Source organism: Pseudophryne corroboree, unplaced genomic scaffold (assembly GCF_028390025.1).
Source record: "Pseudophryne corroboree isolate aPseCor3 unplaced genomic scaffold, aPseCor3.hap2 scaffold_1557, whole genome shotgun sequence".
Classification (NCBI taxonomy): Eukaryota; Metazoa; Chordata; class Amphibia; order Anura; family Myobatrachidae; genus Pseudophryne; species Pseudophryne corroboree.
The window spans coordinates 101,054-118,958 of record NW_026968189.1 but is presented as its reverse complement, the minus strand read 5'-3'; the positions used below and the strand labels follow the sequence as shown (position 1 = coordinate 118,958).

Genomic DNA, 17,905 nt, shown 5'->3' with positions numbered 1-17,905 from the left:
CTCAGTTGAATCTCCTTTACTTGACAGAGATGTGCCTGAGCAGCGGCCCTCCGCAGCCATATCCCAAATCATACTTATTTTGCATAGGAGATACCATTGTTATGAAGATTGTTCTCCCAGGGTGCGGTTCATTCATTGCACTCTGGGTATGCTGAACCCTGTGATTTCCCCAAATGTGGGAAACTCGACTGCATTATTTGTGGTAGTGGTGGACTGTGTTTGTGCTTTCCTCTGGTCAGCTCTGGTTAAAGTCAGATTTCTTTGTCTCAGATCTTCCTCTAGCCTTGTTCTTCTTTCGAGAGTTCCTTTGTGCTGCCTCAGTTGGATCTCCTTCACTTGACAGGGGGGTGCCCGAGCAGCGACCCTCCCCAGCTCTAGCCCAACTCCTACTTACCTGCCAGGTGAGATACTATGATCATGAAGGTGCTTCTCCAAGGGCAAGGCTCACCCATTGCACTCTGGGTGTGCTGCTCCTGCGATTTCCCCAAATGTGGGAAACTTGACTGCATAATTTGTGTTTCCCCTGGTCAGGTCTCGTATAATTCAGATATCTTTGTCTCAGGTCTCTCTCCAGCCTAGTTTGCTGTCTGTTTCCACTTCTCTTTTCTTGAGCCGCTCCCTTCTATGCCCTTGCGCACTATCCTGACTTCTCCTCCTTTCTGCTTACTTTGTGCCTTCCAACGCACAATGCGAACTACAGGTAGTGCTGCAGGGCCCACACCCTTTTACTTGCCTTACAGAGCAGCTCTGGAGCTGTTACAGTGCCCAGCTGCTGCAAGAAATCAGCTTGAATGCTTCAGGGGCTGGGGCATAGCCAACATGAGCCCCACACCGAAGGAGGGTGGAGGTGTTTAATGCAAACTAGGGGTCAGCCAAGTGCCGCAAAAGGCCACCATGCCCTGCACGCCCCTTTTCTCTTTTCATATGCAGACGAGGGTTGAAGCCAACTTTGACCCACTGCTTGGATGACATCACCATATGCAAATCTATCTGCTGCAGGCCTTCCCCCAGGAATGCTTGCACTAGTTGTTGCATTTGGTTTGTTGTTTGGGGGTGCTTCAGTATTAGGCAGCCTTCTGCTCTCCCATGTTCATCTGAAAATATGTGTTCTCCCTGCAGTTGTTGTCCCCAGATGAGAGTTCCCTTGTGCTGCCTCAGTTGAATCTCCTTTACTTGACAGAGATGTGCCTGAGCAGCGGCCCTCCCCAGCCCTATCCCAAATCATACTTATTTTGCATAGGAGATACCATGGTCATAAAGATTGTTCTCCCAGGGTGAGGTTCATTCATTGCATTCTGGGTATGCTGACCCCTGTGATTTCCCCAAATGTGGGAAACTCAACTGCATTATTTGTGGTAGTGGGGGACTGTGTTTGTGTTTTCCTCTGGTCAGCTCTGGTAAAAGTCAGATTTCTTTGTCTCAGATCTTCCTCTAGCCTTGTTCTTCTTTCGAGAGTTCCATTGTGCTGCCTCAGTTTGATCTCCTTCACTTGACAGGGGGGTACCCGAGCAGCGACCCTCCCCAGCTCTAGCCCAACTCCTACATACCTGCCAGGTGAGATACTATGATCATGAAGGTGCTTCTCCCAGGGCAAGGCTCACCCATTGCACTCTGGGTGTGCTGCCCCTGCGATTTCCCCAAATGTGGGAAACTTGACTGCATAATTTGTGTTTCCCCTGGTCAGGTCTCGTATAATTCAGATCTCTTTGTCTCAGGTCTCTCTCCTGCCTAGTTTGCTGTCTGTTTCCACTTCTCTTTTCTTGAGCCGCTGCCTTCTATGCCCTTGTGCACTCTCCTGACTTCACCTGTCTGCTTACTTTGTGCCTTCCAACGCACAATGCAAACTACAGGTAGTGCTGCAGGGCCAACACCCTTTTACTTGCCTTACAGAGCAGCTCTGGAGCTGTTACAGTGCCCAGCTGCTGCAAGAAATCAGCTTGAATGCTTCAGGGGCTGGGGCATAGCCAACATGAGCCCCACACCGACGGAGGGTGGAGGTGTTTAATGCTAACTAAGGGTCATCCAAGCGCCGCAAAAGGCCGCCATGCCCTGCATACCCCTTTTCTCTTTTCATATGCAGATGAGGGTTCCAGCCAACTTTGGCCCACTGCTTGGATGACATCACCGTATGCAAATCCGTCTTCTGCAGACCTTTTCCCAGGAATGCTTGTACTAGTTGTTGCATTTGGTTTGTTGTTTGGGGGTGCTTCAGTATTAGGCAGCCTTCTGCTCTCCCATGTTCATCTGAAAATATGTGTTCTCCCTGCAGTTGTTGTCCCCAGATGAGAGTTCCCTTGTGCTGCCTCAGTTGAATCTCCTTTACTTGACAGAGATGTGCCTGAGCAGCGGCCCTCCCCAGCCCTATCCCAAATCATACTTATTTTGCATAGGAGATACAATTGTCATGAAGATTGTTCTCCCAGGGTGAAGTTCATTCATTGCATTCTGGGTATGCTGACCCCTGTGATTTCCCCAAATGTGGGAAACTCGACTGCATTATTTGTGGTAGTGGGGGACTGTGTTTGTGCTTTCCTCTGGTCAGCTCTGGTAAAAGTCAGATTTCTTTGTCTCAGATCTTCCTCTAGCCTTGTTCTTTTTTCGAGAGTTTCCTTGTGCTGCCTCAGTTGGATCTCCTTCACTTGACAGGGGGGTGCCCGAACAGCGACCCTCCCCAGCTCTAGCCCAACTCCTACTTACCTGCCAGGTGAGATACTATGATCAGGAAGGTGCTTCTCCCAGGGCAAGGCTCACCCAATGCACTCTGGGTGTGCTGCTCCTACAATTTCCCCAAATGTGGGACACTTGATTACATAATTTGTGTTTCCTCTGGTCGGCTCTCGTATAATTCAGATCTCTTTGTCTCAGGTCTCTCTCCAGCCTAGTTTGCTGTCTGTTTCCACTTCTCTTTTCTTGAGCCGCTCCCTTCTATGCCCTTGTGCACTATCCTGACTTCTCCCGTCTGCTTACTTTGTGCCTTCCAACGCACAATGCGAACTACAGGTAGTGCTGCAGGGCCCACACCCTTTTACTTGCCTTACAGAGCAGCTCTGGAGCTGTTACAGTGCCCAGCTGCTGCAAGAAATCAGCTTGAATGCTTCAGGGGCTGGGGCATAGCCAACATGAGCCCCACACCGAAGGAGGGTGGAGGTGTTTAATGCAAACTAGGGGTCAGCCAAGTGCTGCAAAAGGCCACCATGCCCTGCACGCCCCTTTTCTCTTTTCATATGCAGACGAGGGTTGAAGCCAACTTTGACCCACTGCTTGGATGACATCACCATATGCAAATCTATCTGCTGCAGGCCTTCCCCCAGGAATGCTTGCACTAGTTGTTGCATTTGGTTTGTTGTTTGGGGGTGCTTCAGTATTAGGCAGCCTTCTGCCCTCCCATGTTCATCTGAAAATATGTGTTCTCCCTGCAGTTGTTGTCCCCAGATGAGAGTTCCCTTGTGCTGCCTCAGTTGAATCTCCTTTACTTGACAGAGATGTGCCTGAGCAGCGGCCCTCCGCAGCCATATCCCAAATCATACTTATTTTGCATAGGAGATACCATTGTTATGAAGATTGTTCTCCCAGGGTGCGGTTCATTCATTGCACTCTGGGTATGCTGAACCCTGTGATTTCCCCAAATGTGGGAAACTCGACTGCATTATTTGTGGTAGTGGTGGACTGTGTTTGTGCTTTCCTCTGGTCAGCTCTGGTTAAAGTCAGATTTCTTTGTCTCAGATCTTCCTCTAGCCTTGTTCTTCTTTCGAGAGTTCCTTTGTGCTGCCTCAGTTGGATCTCCTTCACTTGACAGGGGGGTGCCCGAGCAGCGACCCTCCCCAGCTCTAGCCCAACTCCTACTTACCTGCCAGGTGAGATACTATGATCATGAAGGTGCTTCTCCAAGGGCAAGGCTCACCCATTGCACTCTGGGTGTGCTGCTCCTGCGATTTCCCCAAATGTGGGAAACTTGACTGCATAATTTGTGTTTCCCCTGGTCAGGTCTCGTATAATTCAGATATCTTTGTCTCAGGTCTCTCTCCAGCCTAGTTTGCTGTCTGTTTCCACTTCTCTTTTCTTGAGCCGCTCCCTTCTATGCCCTTGCGCACTATCCTGACTTCTCCTCCTTTCTGCTTACTTTGTGCCTTCCAACGCACAATGCGAACTACAGGTAGTGCTGCAGGGCCCACACCCTTTTACTTGCCTTACAGAGCAGCTCTGGAGCTGTTACAGTGCCCAGCTGCTGCAAGAAATCAGCTTGAATGCTTCAGGGGCTGGGGCATAGCCAACATGAGCCCCACACCGAAGGAGGGTGGAGGTGTTTAATGCAAACTAGGGGTCAGCCAAGTGCCGCAAAAGGCCACCATGCCCTGCACGCCCCTTTTCTCTTTTCATATGCAGACGAGGGTTGAAGCCAACTTTGACCCACTGCTTGGATGACATCACCATATGCAAATCTATCTGCTGCAGGCCTTCCCCCAGGAATGCTTGCACTAGTTGTTGCATTTGGTTTGTTGTTTGGGGGTGCTTCAGTATTAGGCAGCCTTCTGCTCTCCCATGTTCATCTGAAAATATGTGTTCTCCCTGCAGTTGTTGTCCCCAGATGAGAGTTCCCTTGTGCTGCCTCAGTTGAATCTCCTTTACTTGACAGAGATGTGCCTGAGCAGCGGCCCTCCCCAGCCCTATCCCAAATCATACTTATTTTGCATAGGAGATACCATGGTCATAAAGATTGTTCTCCCAGGGTGAGGTTCATTCATTGCATTCTGGGTATGCTGACCCCTGTGATTTCCCCAAATGTGGGAAACTCAACTGCATTATTTGTGGTAGTGGGGGACTGTGTTTGTGTTTTCCTCTGGTCAGCTCTGGTAAAAGTCAGATTTCTTTGTCTCAGATCTTCCTCTAGCCTTGTTCTTCTTTCGAGAGTTCCATTGTGCTGCCTCAGTTTGATCTCCTTCACTTGACAGGGGGGTACCCGAGCAGCGACCCTCCCCAGCTCTAGCCCAACTCCTACATACCTGCCAGGTGAGATACTATGATCATGAAGGTGCTTCTCCCAGGGCAAGGCTCACCCATTGCACTCTGGGTGTGCTGCTCCTGTGATTTCCCCAAATGTGGGAAACTTGACTGCATAATTTGTGTTTCCCCTGGTCGGCTCTCGTATAATTCAGATCTCTTTGTCTCAGGTCTCTCTCCAGCCTAGTTTGCTGTCTGTTTCCACTTCTCTTTTCTTGAGCCGCTGCCTTCTATGCCCTTGTGCACTCTCCTGACTTCACCTGTCTGCTTACTTTGTGCCTTCCAACGCACAATGCAAACTACAGGTAGTGCTGCAGGGCCAACACCCTTTTACTTGCCTTACAGAGCAGCTCTGGAGCTGTTACAGTGCCCAGCTGCTGCAAGAAATCAGCTTGAATGCTTCAGGGGCTGGGGCATAGCCAACATGAGCCCCACACCGACGGAGGGTGGAGGTGTTTAATGCTAACTAAGGGTCATCCAAGCGCCGCAAAAGGCCGCCATGCCCTGCATACCCCTTTTCTCTTTTCATATGCAGATGAGGGTTCCAGCCAACTTTGGCCCACTGCTTGGATGACATCACCGTATGCAAATCCGTCTTCTGCAGACCTTTTCCCAGGAATGCTTGTACTAGTTGTTGCATTTGGTTTGTTGTTTGGGGGTGCTTCAGTATTAGGCAGCCTTCTGCTCTCCCATGTTCATCTGAAAATATGTGTTCTCCCTGCAGTTGTTGTCCCCAGATGAGAGTTCCCTTGTGCTGCCTCAGTTGAATCTCCTTTACTTGACAGAGATGTGCCTGAGCAGCGGCCCTCCCCAGCCCTATCCCAAATCATACTTATTTTGCATAGGAGATACAATTGTCATGAAGATTGTTCTCCCAGGGTGAAGTTCATTCATTGCATTCTGGGTATGCTGACCCCTGTGATTTCCCCAAATGTGGGAAACTCGACTGCATTATTTGTGGTAGTGGGGGACTGTGTTTGTGCTTTCCTCTGGTCAGCTCTGGTAAAAGTCAGATTTCTTTGTCTCAGATCTTCCTCTAGCCTTGTTCTTTTTTCGAGAGTTTCCTTGTGCTGCCTCAGTTGGATCTCCTTCACTTGACAGGGGGGTGCCCGAACAGCGACCCTCCCCAGCTCTAGCCCAACTCCTACTTACCTGCCAGGTGAGATACTATGATCAGGAAGGTGCTTCTCCCAGGGCAAGGCTCACCCAATGCACTCTGGGTGTGCTGCTCCTACAATTTCCCCAAATGTGGGACACTTGATTACATAATTTGTGTTTCCTCTGGTCGGCTCTCGTATAATTCAGATCTCTTTGTCTCAGGTCTCTCTCCAGCCTAGTTTGCTGTCTGTTTCCACTTCTCTTTTCTTGAGCCGCTCCCTTCTATGCCCTTGTGCACTATCCTGACTTCTCCCGTCTGCTTACTTTGTGCCTTCCAACGCACAATGCAAACTACAGGTAGTGCTGCAGGGCCCACACCCTTTTACTTGCTTTACAGAGCAGCTCTGGAGCTGTTACAGTGCCCAGCTGCTGCAAGAAATCAGCTTGAATGCTTCAGGGGCTGGGGCATAGCCAACATGAGCCCCACACCGAAGGAAGGTGGAGGTGTTTAATGCGAACTAGGGGTCATCCAAGCGCCGCAAAAGGCCGCCATGCCCTGCACACCCCTTTTTTATTTTCATATGCAGACGAGGGTTGAAGCCAACTTTGACCCACTGCTTGGATGACATCACCATATGCAAATCCATCTGCTGCAGGCCTTCCCCCAGGAATGCTTGCACTAGTAGTTGCATTTGATTTGTTGTTTGGGGGTGCTTCAGTATTAGGCAGCCTTCTGCCCTCCCATGTTCATCTGAAAATATGTGTTCTCCCTGCAGTTGTTGTCCCCAGATGAGAGTTCCCTTGTGTTGCCTCAGTTGAATCTCCTTTACTTGACAGAGATGTGCCTGAGCAGCGGCCCTCCCCAGCCCTATCCCAAATCATACTTATTTTGCATAGGAGATACCATGGTCATGAAGATTGTTCTCCCAGGGTGAGGTTCATTCATTGCACTCTGGGTATGCTGACCCCTGTGATTTCCCCAAATGTGGGAAACTCGACTGCATTATTTGTGGTAGTGGGGGACTGCGTTTGTGCTTTCCTCTGGTCAGCTCTGGTAAAAGTCAGATTTCTTTGTCTCAGATCTTCCTCTAGCCTTGTTCTTCTTTCGAGAGTTCCCTTGTGCTGCCTCAGTTGGATCTCCTTCACTTGACAGGGGGTGCCCGAGCAGCAATCCTCCACAGCTCTAGCCCAACTCCTACTTACCTGCCAGGTGAGATACTATGATCTTCACTGTTAGGGCAATCAGGATGTGGAATTCCCTGCCAGGGAAGGTGGTAATGGCGGACTCTGTAATTGGATTTAAAAAAGGAATGGATACATTTCTGAATGAAAAAGCTATCCAAGGTTATAATACTTAAAATATCAACATGGTTAATCCGGGGGTAACATGAGTTATAGTAGCTAACTAGTCATAAAACATTATTCAGCAAGTATGTAGAATCATCACAACTTAAAACAGGTTGAACACGATGGGCAATTTGCCTCTATTCAACCTCAAAAACTATGTTACTATATGTTACTATATTACTATGTTACTGTAGTATACAGAACACCACAATGTAATGAGCAGTGATAGTGAGCACTGATGAGGATACTAGAACTGACACTGAGCAGCAAGATGCAGCACTGGACTATTAGTAATGTACTGTAGTATGCTGAGCACCACAATGCAGCACAAGACAATGAGCAGTGATACTGAGCACTGATGAGGATACTACTGAGAACTGACACTGAGCAGGAGAGACACACTACTAGTATTACTGAGCAGCAATAAGTAACCACTGATACTGAGCACTGATATTGAGATTTCCACTGAGAGAACATAGCCACGTCCTCTCCGCTCTCTCTTCAATGCACGAGTAAAAATGGCGGCAACGCGCAGCTCTTTATATGGAATCCGAATCTCGCGAGAATCCGACAGCGGGATGATGACATTTTCCCTTGTTCAGGTTTTCCGAGTCAGGCGGGAACAACCGAGCCTGCCTCGGACCAGTGTAAACCACGTGGAGTTCGTCGGGAATTCGGTTCTCGGAGAACCGAACCCGCTCCTCTCTACCTTATACCCATCAATTTTTTTATTTTCAATCTAAGCCCCTGCAGTTTTCTGTAAGCATCTGCTTCGCTATGATGATCAACAAGTCACAAGGGCAAACACTCAGGGCTTGAGGCGTAGATCTTAGGACCAGCTGCTACAAGCATGGCAGAGGTGTCACTATCACTGGTGACACCCAGAGAGGTGGCGAGGGAGATTGTAATGCAGTGCGCGCAGATAAGCAGTGCAATGGTAAAAAGGAGGCATGGTTTCATAGGTAGGGGCGTGGCCTGGTGGCCTGAATCTACATTTTGTTGCTCCGGGTGTCCCGGGGGTTGGGGGCTGCACCCGGGGACTAGTGTGTGTGCGGTGCTGGCTCCTGCACAGTGACAGGGCATGGCCACCCAGCATGACGCCTCCATTCTTGACCATGCTGTAATTGCAGTCGCACTGCAGTTCAGCGTGATCATAAAAAATGGTGTAGCCTCCTGCTGGTGCAGACTGTATGTGCGCGCAGGAAGCCGCCACCATTTTTGTGATCACAGCGGCTGAATGTGATGTCATACAGCCGCTGTGACCACGCCCCCTGTGTCTCCTCCGTTGCAGACCCCATTTTGAAGCCTTGCCCCCGCACCGCTCCATCCCTGACTTGGAAATGGAGTGTTGCTGACCCCCCTCTCCCCCCCCCGCCCCGATTGACAGGCAGAGGCGATCGCATTCTCTGCGGGGTGCCGCAGAAAATGCAGGCACATGCGTATGCTGTTAGCAAATTTTGCAGTTGGATCGCTTATTGTGATTGCATTCCAACCTGAATCAGGCCCTATTACCTATCACAATGCGCTGCGGGCAGTACAAAATTGGGTTAATATAGGAGTAAAACTCCCAGACCTGTGCTCCTTATCTGTACCTGGTGGCTAGTGGAGCGGCTGCCCAGTAATCAGTGTCCACGCCAGTGCGCACACGGTCCACCCCCTACGGCCACGCTCCCCTTCATCAGCGGCCTCGTGATCCGGAAGGGCGGTGTGTGTGTGACTGACCTTAGGAAGAAACTGGAGCCTCCGCTGCAGTGACCCAGCAACCAGGGCACGGGAGTATACAGCGCCGCTGGGAGTGATGAAGCTGCAGTAAAGATGTCTATTAGACCTAGCCTGCTGCAGCCCTTGTAGATTCTCATAAAACAAGTTCTTCTTTTCTTGTCAAAATTAATAGCTAAGAATAGGCTGCCTGAGGCAGGCCCCTGTTAAGTGGCCTGCTACTGAAGGCACCAACTACAAACTGAGCTCCCTGTTCATGGAAGCGGGGTTATAGAGGAGGATGCGCTGAGCATCTTGGGAACAGTCAAAAGCTTTGAGCCGGTTGGTGCCTCAGATCAAGATCCTACTCTACACCCCAATGTGAATCCTTGTGGAGTCCAGTGTACCCCACAGAAGAAATTAATGTGTCACACCCATTGGCAGCAACCTTAGAATAGCTGCTGACGGGCACAATTGAGAAAGGAAGGGGGGGGGGGGGTACATTTGAATCCAGCACATAGATGCAATTCAAATATGTAATTTGTACCTTCCTATTTTAAAATATAATGGATGAACCTCACCCTGTGAGAACAATCTTCATGATCAAGAGATCTCATATGCAAAATAAGTATGAGTTGGGATAGGGCTGGGGAGGGTGGCTGCTCGGGCAGCCCCTCCCCCGTCAAGTTAAGGAGATTCAACTGAGGACGCACAAGGGAACTCTCGTCTGGGGACACCAACTGCAGGGAGACCACATCTGTTCAGATGAACATGGGAGGGTGGAAGGCTGCCTAATATTGAAGCACCATCAAATATCAAACCATATGCAACAACTAGTACAAGCATTCCTGGGGGAAGGTCTGCAGAAGACGGATTTGCATACGGTGATGTCATCCAAGATGTGGGCCAAAGTTGGCTGGAACCCTCATCTGCATATGAAAAGAGAAAAGGGGCATGCAGGGCATGGCGGCCTTTTGCGGTGCTTGGATGACCCCTAGTTCGCATTAAACACCCCCACCCTCCTTTGGTGTGGGGCTCATGTTGGCCATGCCCCATCCCCTGAAGCATTCAAGCTGATTTCTTGCAGCAGCTGGGCACTGTAACAGCTCCAGAGCTGTTCTGTAAGGCAAGTAAAAGGGTGTGGGCCCTGCAGCACCACCTGTAGTTCGCATTGTGCGTTGGAAGGCACAAAGTAAGCAGACGGGAGGAGAAGTCAGGATAGTGCGCAAGGGCATCCTTTTCTCTTAGTCCGTAGAGGATGCTGGGGTCACATTAAGAACCATGGGGTATAGACGGGATCCGCAAGAGACATGGGCACTTTAAGACTTTCAAAGGGTGTGAACTGGCTCCTCCCTCTATGCCCCTCCTCCAGACTCCAGTTATAGGAACTGTGCCCAGGGAGACGGACATTTCGAGGAAAGGATTTATTGTTAAACTAAGGTGAGCATCTTACCAGCTCACACCTTAAGCATGCCGCAGAACGTGGCATTCAACAGAACACAAGCCAACGGCATGAACAATTGCAGCAAAAAGCTGACCAGAACCATAACATAACATGTGTATAACCACAAGTAATAACTGCAGACACAGTATGGACTGGGACGGGTGCCCAGCATCCTCTACGGACTAAGAGAAAAGGATTTACCAGTAGGTATTAAAATCCTATTTTCTCATACGACCTAGAGGATGCTGGGGTCACATTAAGAACCATGGGGTTATACCAAAGCTCTTGAACGGGTGGGAGAGTGCGTACGACTCTGCAGCACCGAATGACCCAACTTGAGGTTATCATCAGCCAAGGTATCAAACTTGTAAAACTTAGCAAAAGTGTTTACTAAATAGCTGCTCGGCAAAGTTGCAATGCCGAGACTCCCCGACCAGCTGCCCAGGATGAACCCACCTTTCTAGTAGAATGGGTCTTCACCTAATTCAGTAATGGCAATCCTGCCATGGAATGAGCATGCTGAATCTTACCACAGATCCAGCGCATAATGGTCTACATGGAAGCAGGACACCCAATCCTGTTGGGAGCATACAGGACAAACAGAGCCTCTGTTTTCCTAATCTGAACCGTTCTGGTGACATAAATTTTCAAAGTTCTGACCACAGCCAGAGACTTTGACTCAACGAAGGTGTCAGTGGCCAAAGGCACCATGTGGAAAGATGAACCACCTTCGGCAGAAATTGTTGACGTGTCCTCAATTCTGCTCTATCTTCATGAAAGATCAAATAAAGGCTCTTGTGATACTGCATGGTTTGTACTGTTTTCCATGTGCTCCCAGATCTTTCAAGCAAGTAGCATGGTCAAGAAAGTTCTGTTTGAAAAGAAACAACATTTACTGTCATTGTTATAGAATTTGGGAGAAAAAACAAGAAGAAATCTGCACTGTTGACGCACTGGACAGAATGAATGAATCATAAAATATAACCTTTATTAAGTATGTATTAAAATTGGATAAATATTAATATTATTATCCCAAACTGCAGTGAAACATAAATGTTAAAATCACAGAACTAACATACATGTGCATAAGAAGAATAAAGAGATGTGAAAAAAAGGTTTAAAAAGCGTGTCCGTGTGTGATTATTTTTGAAGGCACAACCCTGGCGGGGTTGTTTATATAGATATATATGTTGCTAATAATCACTTTCTAGCGTAATGTTATTAAATAGCTGTTAGTATCTATGTCGTCAGGTACCACTGGGTCGTATCCTATATACTCCCTTCACTCAATAGGGGTTACCTCCCGGGAAGCCATCCCCATTGGCGAATTTGTGGGGGTGATTGAGTATAACCGGTAAGCTAACCTCCAATTTGTGGGGTGCTTAGGTAGATGGGGATCACTTATTTCTCTGTGTCCCCTAAGACTATATTCCTAAATTCAATACCACAGGGGGATAGCTTTCTATATCGGATAAGGAATCACTTGATAGGGAAATCTCTATGGATCATGGAAAGATCATATTTATTAATATCCAAACTAAAAAAATGATGAATAGCTTTAATTTAGCTGTTTAGATATAGTTAATTGGCGAGATATACCAACAGGTGCGGTTGCCTTAAGGAATATGGCAATTCCAATATAAATAGCAGCCCTCCTTCATATAATCAGCCAGATCTTATTAAATCTGGTCCAGATATAGCCGTTCAGATATACTTAATTGACAACATATATCAATCGGTGGGGTTGCCTTAAGGAATATAGCAATTCCAATTCTCATATAAATAGCAACCTTCCTTCATATATTCAGCCAGATCTTATTTAATCTGATCTAGGCGTAGGCAATAATGCTTTCCTTAGAGGTATAGCCACCTCAATTCTTATTAAGAAGCAAAGTGTCTGTCATAATGGTTTATCCAATTCATCTAAGAAATAATATATTCCATGTGTCAGAGATTCATTACTCTCTATTTACACTGTTAAAGAGTTAATTCTTATTATGTTACAGTGTAATGAAATTATCATATAGGGAGATGTGGCAATTCCATGTGCTATATATATAATAACCCTTAGTGGTCCAGATTCCACAATGAGGAATTTTCTTATAAACCGCTGAAACACACAGCTGTTTGACTGACTTCCAAATATATCTATCTCACTTTGTAACAGTCTTATGATAGAGAAACTGTTACATATTCGGTCACTTAGTTATCTAAAGGTAAACAGACTCAGTGTGAGGGTAATATAATATATCAAATGCGCTGTCAATAATCGTGGTAACTGGTGTAATAATGTGGTATATTGAGTATGCTAGTAAGGCATATAACTGCTCTCCAGCCTTTAAGTGTTACCAATCAATTTGTTACACTGTAAAGGATTTATGGTGTCCTGTTAGGACATGCAGCTGCTAGGCTGACTCAAAGATTTATCCATTTGTAACAATTATGTAACAGTTATATACATGTTACTGGTATTACATAGAAATAGTATGACACAGGCCAGCAGTCCCATGTGTCTAGATTCCACAATAGGAGATTTTCTTTGTCTTATAAACTGCTGGAACACACAGCTGCTAGACTGACTTCAAATATATATATTACTTTGTAACAGTCTTATAGTAAAGAGACTGTTACACACTGTCATTTAGTTATCTCAAGGTTAGCAGATTCTGTGTGAGGATAGTGTTCTGTTAGAACATGCAGCTGCTAGGCTGACTCATAGAAAATGTATCCATTTGTAACAAATGACACATACAGCATTAAATTAATATCTATAGCAGCCCATGTGACATCTCTACTCTTATCATAATTGTCAGGTTATTGCCAATCTGGACAGCAGGAGTGATATATATTCACTAGTCCCAATATCCCATCATATAAATATACCCACACTGATATACTTTCTTATCAAGAGTTATTAGTAGCTATCTGTATGCACTTTAGACATTGTAATTGCTAAGTGACATCATATCTAGTGTATTCCTTTCTTATAGCTCAGCTTCTATTCCCTATTAGTGGAGACTAACAGCTAACATCATAATCATATATTTTTGTTTTATAACATTTCACATGAGTCAAATACACGCGGACACGCCGTGCCCTACACATGTGTTTCACTGCATCTATGGCAACTTACATTAAAGCTAACAAGAAAGCACACTCGTTCTGTCTTTAAACTGATAAAAGAAACCCCAATAATATGGGGCATGCAAAAATTGAGATAAAACTCAGTTTTGCTCCTCTCCACGGAAATCTTTAATAAAAGGCGAAATATTTGTTAGTTCTGAAGAGAAACCAGAGCATGACCAAGATTCCACCTGTCGCCTGAGTGCCATGCCAGCAGTTCTCATTGAGCTCAAAGTGAGCACCCAATTTGAAAGAAAGAAAGCAGATTTCTCACCAGGCTTCCCTTAGCTATAAACATGGTTTGTACTCTTTTCCATGTGTTCCCAGATCTTTCAAGCAATTAGTATAGTCAAGAAAGTTCTGTTTGAAAAGAAACAAACATTTACTGTCATTTCTATGCAAATGAGCTTACATTAAAGCACACTCGTTCTATCTTTAAACAGATAAAATAAAACCCCAATAAGATGGGGCATGCAAAATTTGAGATAAAACTCAGTTTTGCTCCTCTCCACGGAAATCTTTAGTAAAAGGCGAAAGATTTGTTCGTTCTGAAGAGAAACCAGAGCATGACCAAGATTCCACCTGTCGCCTGAGTGCCATGCCAGCAGTCCTCATTCAGCTCAAAGTGAGCACCCAATTTGAAAGAAAGAAAGCAGATTTCTCACCAGGCTTCCCCTTGCTATAAGCATGGTTTGTACTCTTTTCCATGTGCTCCCAGATCTTTCAAGCAAGTAGCATGGTCAAGAAAGTTCTGTTTGAAAAGAAACAGACATTTACTATCATTGTTATACAAATAAACTTACATTAAAGCCAACAAGAAAGCACACTCGTTCTGTCTTTAAACTGATAAAAGAAACCCCAATAATATGGGGCATGCAAAAATTGAGATAAAACTCAGTTTTGCTCCTCTCCACGGAAATCTTTAATAAAAGGCGAAAGATTTGTTCATTCTGAAGAGAAACCAGAGCATGACCAAGATTCCACCTGTCGCCTGAGTGCCATGCCAGCAGTCCTCATTCAGATCAAAGTGAGCGCCCAATTTGAAAGAAAGCAGATTTCTCACCTGGCTTCTCCTTGCTATAAGCATGGTTTGTACTGTATTCCATGTGCTCCCAGATCTTTCAAGCAAGTAGCATGGTCAAGAAAGTTCTGTTTGAAAAGAAACAAACATTTACTGTAATTTCTATGCAAATGAGCTTTCATTAAAGCACACTCATTCTATCTTTAAACCGATAAAAGAAAATCCAAAAAGATGGGGCATGCAAAAATTGAGGTAAAACTCAGTTTTGCTCCTCTCCACGGAAATCTTTAGTAAAAGGCGAAAGATTTGTTCGTTCTGAAGAGAAACCAGAGCATGACCAAGATTTTCATCTGAAAATATGTGTTCTCCCTGCAGTTGTTGTCCCCAGATGAGAGTTCCCTTGTGCTGCCTCAGTTGAATCTCCTTTACTTGACAGAGATGTGCCTGAGCAGCGGCCCTCCCCAGCCCTATCCCAAATCATACTTATTTTGCATAGGAGATACCATGGTCATGAAGATTGTTCTCCCAGGGTGAGGTTCATTCATTGCATTCTGGGTATGCTGACCCCTGTGATTTCCCCAAATGTGGGAAACTCGACTGCATTATTTGTGGTAGTGGGGGACTGTGTTTGTGCTTTCCTCTGGTCAGCTCTGGTAAAAGTCAGATTTCTTTGTCTCAGATCTTCCTCTAGCCTTGTTCTTCTTTCGAGAGTTCCCTTGTGCTGCCTCAGTTGGATCTCCTTCACTTGACAGGGGGTGCCCGAGCAGCAATCCTCCACAGCTCTAGCCCAACTCCTACTTACCTGCCAGGTGAGATACTATGATCTTCACTGTTAGGGCAATCAGGATGTGGAATTCCCTGCCAGGGAAGGTGGTAATGGCGGACTCTGTAATTGGATTTAAAAAAGGAATGGATACATTTCTGAATGAAAAAGCTATCTAAGGTTATAATACTTAAAATATCAACATGGTTAATCCGGGGGTAACATGAGTTATAGTAGCTAACTAGTCATAAAACATTATTCAGCAAGTATGTAGAATCATCACAACTTAAAACAGGTTGAACACGATGGGCAATTTGCCTCTATTCAACCTCAAAAACTATGTTACTATATGTTACTATATTACTATGTTACTGTAGTATACAGAAAACCAAAATGCAATGAACAGTGATAGTGAGCACTGATGAGGATACTAGAACTGACACTGAGCAGCAAGATGCAGCACTGGACTATTAGTAATGTACTGTAGTATGCTGAGCACCACAATGCAGCACAAGACAATGAGCAGTGATACTGAGCACTGATGAGGATACTACTGAGAACTGACACTGAGCAGGAGAGACACACTACTAGTATTACTGAGCAGCAATAAGTAACCACTGATACTGAGCACTGATATTGAGATTTCCACTGAGAGAACATAGCCACGTCCATTCCGCTCTCTCTTCAAAGCACGAGTAAAAATGGCGGCAACAAGCAGCTCTTTATATGGAATCCGAATCTCGCGAGAATCCGACAGCGGGATGATGACATTTTCCCTTGTTCAGGTTTTCCGAGTCAGGCGGGAACAACCGAGCCTGCCTCGGACCAGTGTAAACAACGTGGAGTTCGTGGGGAATTCGGTTCTCGGAGAACCGAACCCGCTCCTCTCTACCTTATACCCATCAATTTTTTTATTTTCAATCTAAGCCCCTGCAGTTTTCTGTAAGCATCTGCTTCGCTATGATGATCAACAAGTCACAAGGGCAAACACTCAGGGCTTGAGGCGTAGATCTTAGGACCAGCTGCTACAAGCATGGCAGAGGTGTCACTATCACTGGTGACACCCAGAGAGGTGGCGAGGGAGATTGTAATGCAGTGCGCGCAGATAAGCAGCGCAATGGTAAAAAGGAGGCATGGTTTCATAGGTAGGGGCGTGGCCTGGTGGCCTGAATCTACATTTTGTTGCTCCGGGTGTCCCGGGGGTTGGGGGCTGCACCCGGGGACTAGTGTGTGAGCAGTGCTGGCTCCTGCACAGTGAAAGGGCATGGCCACCCAGCATGACGCCTCCCTTCTTGACCATGCTGTAATTGCAGTCGCACTGCAGTTCAGCGTGATCATAAAAAATGGTGTAGCCTCCTGCTGGTGCAGACTGTATGTGCGCGCAGGAAGCCGCCACCATTTTTGTGATCACAGCGGCTGAATGTGATGTCATACAGCCGCTGTGACCACGCCCCCTGTGTCTCCTCCGTTGCAGACCCCATTTTGAAGCCTTGCCCCCGCACCGCTCCATCCCTGACTTGGAAATGGAGTGTTGCTGACCCACCTATCCCCCCCCGCCCCGATTGACAGGCAGAGGCGATCGCATTCTCTGCGGGGTGCCGCAGAAAATGCAGGCACATGCGTATGCTCTTAGCAATTTTTGCAGTTGGATCGCTTATTGTGATTGCAATCCAACCTGAATCAGGCCCTATTACCTATCACAATGCGCTGCGGGCAGTACAAAATTGGGTTAATATAGGAGAAAAACCCCCAGACCTGTGCTCCTTAACTGTACCTGGTGGCTAGTGGAGCGGCTGCCCAGTAATCAGTGTCCACGCCAGTGCGCACACGGTCCACCCCCTACGGCCACGCTCCCCTTCATCAGCGGCCTCGTGATCCGGAAGGGTGGTGTGTGTGTGACTGACCTTAGGATGAAACCGGACCCTCCGCTGCAGTGACCCAGCAACCAGGGCACGGGAGTATACAGCGCCGCTGGGAGTGATGAAGCTGCAGTAAAGATGTCTATTAGACCTAGCCTGCTGCAGCCCTTGTAGATTCTCATAAAACAAGTTCTTCTTTTCTTGTCAAAATTTATAGCTAAGAATAGGCTGCCTGAGGCAGGCCCCTGTTAAGTGGCCTGCTACTGAAGGCACCAACTACAAACTGAGCTCCCTGTTCATGGAAGCGGGGTTATAGAGGAGAATGCACTGAGCATCTTGGGAACAGTCAAAAGCTTTGAGCCGGTTGGTGCCTCAGATCAAGATCCTACTCTACACCCCAATGTGAATCCTTGTGGAGTCCAGTGTACCCCACAGAAGAAATTAATGTGTCACACCCATTGGCAGCAACCTTAGAATAGCTGCTGACGGGCACAATTGAGAAAGGAAGGGGGGGGGGGGGACATTTGAATCCAGCACATAAATGCAATTCAAAT

General features: G+C 46.8%; 18 non-coding genes across 18 annotated transcripts; 14 read left to right on the top strand and 4 right to left on the bottom strand.

The window, feature by feature from the left end:
• The first annotated feature begins 70 nt into the window (after nt 1-70).
• LOC135000639 (U1 spliceosomal RNA) lies at nt 71-234 on the top strand. The gene has a single exon (XR_010202484.1). It is a non-coding gene; the product is annotated as a U1 spliceosomal RNA (small nuclear RNA).
• A 152-nt stretch (nt 235-386) lies between these two features.
• LOC135000653 (U1 spliceosomal RNA) lies at nt 387-549 on the top strand. The gene has a single exon (XR_010202498.1). It is a non-coding gene; the product is annotated as a U1 spliceosomal RNA (small nuclear RNA).
• A 674-nt stretch (nt 550-1,223) lies between these two features.
• LOC135000628 (U1 spliceosomal RNA) lies at nt 1,224-1,387 on the top strand. Its single transcript, XR_010202474.1, has one exon. It is a non-coding gene; the product is annotated as a U1 spliceosomal RNA (small nuclear RNA).
• A 152-nt stretch (nt 1,388-1,539) lies between these two features.
• On the top strand, nt 1,540-1,702 carry LOC135000649 (U1 spliceosomal RNA). Its single transcript, XR_010202494.1, has one exon. It is a non-coding gene; the product is annotated as a U1 spliceosomal RNA (small nuclear RNA).
• A 671-nt stretch (nt 1,703-2,373) lies between these two features.
• LOC135000647 (U1 spliceosomal RNA) lies at nt 2,374-2,537 on the top strand. The gene has a single exon (XR_010202492.1). It is a non-coding gene; the product is annotated as a U1 spliceosomal RNA (small nuclear RNA).
• A 152-nt stretch (nt 2,538-2,689) lies between these two features.
• Nucleotides 2,690-2,852, top strand: LOC135000660 (U1 spliceosomal RNA). Its single transcript, XR_010202505.1, has one exon. It is a non-coding gene; the product is annotated as a U1 spliceosomal RNA (small nuclear RNA).
• Nucleotides 2,853-3,523: 671 nt separating this feature from the next.
• LOC135000638 (U1 spliceosomal RNA) lies at nt 3,524-3,687 on the top strand. The gene has a single exon (XR_010202483.1). It is a non-coding gene; the product is annotated as a U1 spliceosomal RNA (small nuclear RNA).
• A 152-nt stretch (nt 3,688-3,839) lies between these two features.
• LOC135000652 (U1 spliceosomal RNA) lies at nt 3,840-4,002 on the top strand. Its single transcript, XR_010202497.1, has one exon. It is a non-coding gene; the product is annotated as a U1 spliceosomal RNA (small nuclear RNA).
• Nucleotides 4,003-4,676: 674 nt separating this feature from the next.
• LOC135000627 (U1 spliceosomal RNA) lies at nt 4,677-4,840 on the top strand. Its single transcript, XR_010202473.1, has one exon. It is a non-coding gene; the product is annotated as a U1 spliceosomal RNA (small nuclear RNA).
• A 152-nt stretch (nt 4,841-4,992) lies between these two features.
• LOC135000654 (U1 spliceosomal RNA) lies at nt 4,993-5,155 on the top strand. Its single transcript, XR_010202499.1, has one exon. It is a non-coding gene; the product is annotated as a U1 spliceosomal RNA (small nuclear RNA).
• A 671-nt stretch (nt 5,156-5,826) lies between these two features.
• LOC135000636 (U1 spliceosomal RNA) lies at nt 5,827-5,990 on the top strand. The gene has a single exon (XR_010202481.1). It is a non-coding gene; the product is annotated as a U1 spliceosomal RNA (small nuclear RNA).
• A 152-nt stretch (nt 5,991-6,142) lies between these two features.
• On the top strand, nt 6,143-6,305 carry LOC135000659 (U1 spliceosomal RNA). Its single transcript, XR_010202504.1, has one exon. It is a non-coding gene; the product is annotated as a U1 spliceosomal RNA (small nuclear RNA).
• A 671-nt stretch (nt 6,306-6,976) lies between these two features.
• On the top strand, nt 6,977-7,140 carry LOC135000624 (U1 spliceosomal RNA). Its single transcript, XR_010202470.1, has one exon. It is a non-coding gene; the product is annotated as a U1 spliceosomal RNA (small nuclear RNA).
• A 6,629-nt stretch (nt 7,141-13,769) lies between these two features.
• Nucleotides 13,770-13,885, bottom strand: LOC135000665 (U5 spliceosomal RNA). Its single transcript, XR_010202510.1, has one exon. It is a non-coding gene; the product is annotated as a U5 spliceosomal RNA (small nuclear RNA).
• A 275-nt stretch (nt 13,886-14,160) lies between these two features.
• Nucleotides 14,161-14,276, bottom strand: LOC135000661 (U5 spliceosomal RNA). Its single transcript, XR_010202506.1, has one exon. It is a non-coding gene; the product is annotated as a U5 spliceosomal RNA (small nuclear RNA).
• A 286-nt stretch (nt 14,277-14,562) lies between these two features.
• On the bottom strand, nt 14,563-14,678 carry LOC135000664 (U5 spliceosomal RNA). The gene has a single exon (XR_010202509.1). It is a non-coding gene; the product is annotated as a U5 spliceosomal RNA (small nuclear RNA).
• A 270-nt stretch (nt 14,679-14,948) lies between these two features.
• LOC135000663 (U5 spliceosomal RNA) lies at nt 14,949-15,064 on the bottom strand. Its single transcript, XR_010202508.1, has one exon. It is a non-coding gene; the product is annotated as a U5 spliceosomal RNA (small nuclear RNA).
• Nucleotides 15,065-15,208: 144 nt separating this feature from the next.
• LOC135000668 (U1 spliceosomal RNA) lies at nt 15,209-15,372 on the top strand. Its single transcript, XR_010202513.1, has one exon. It is a non-coding gene; the product is annotated as a U1 spliceosomal RNA (small nuclear RNA).
• Nucleotides 15,373-17,905: the final 2,533 nt, after the last annotated feature.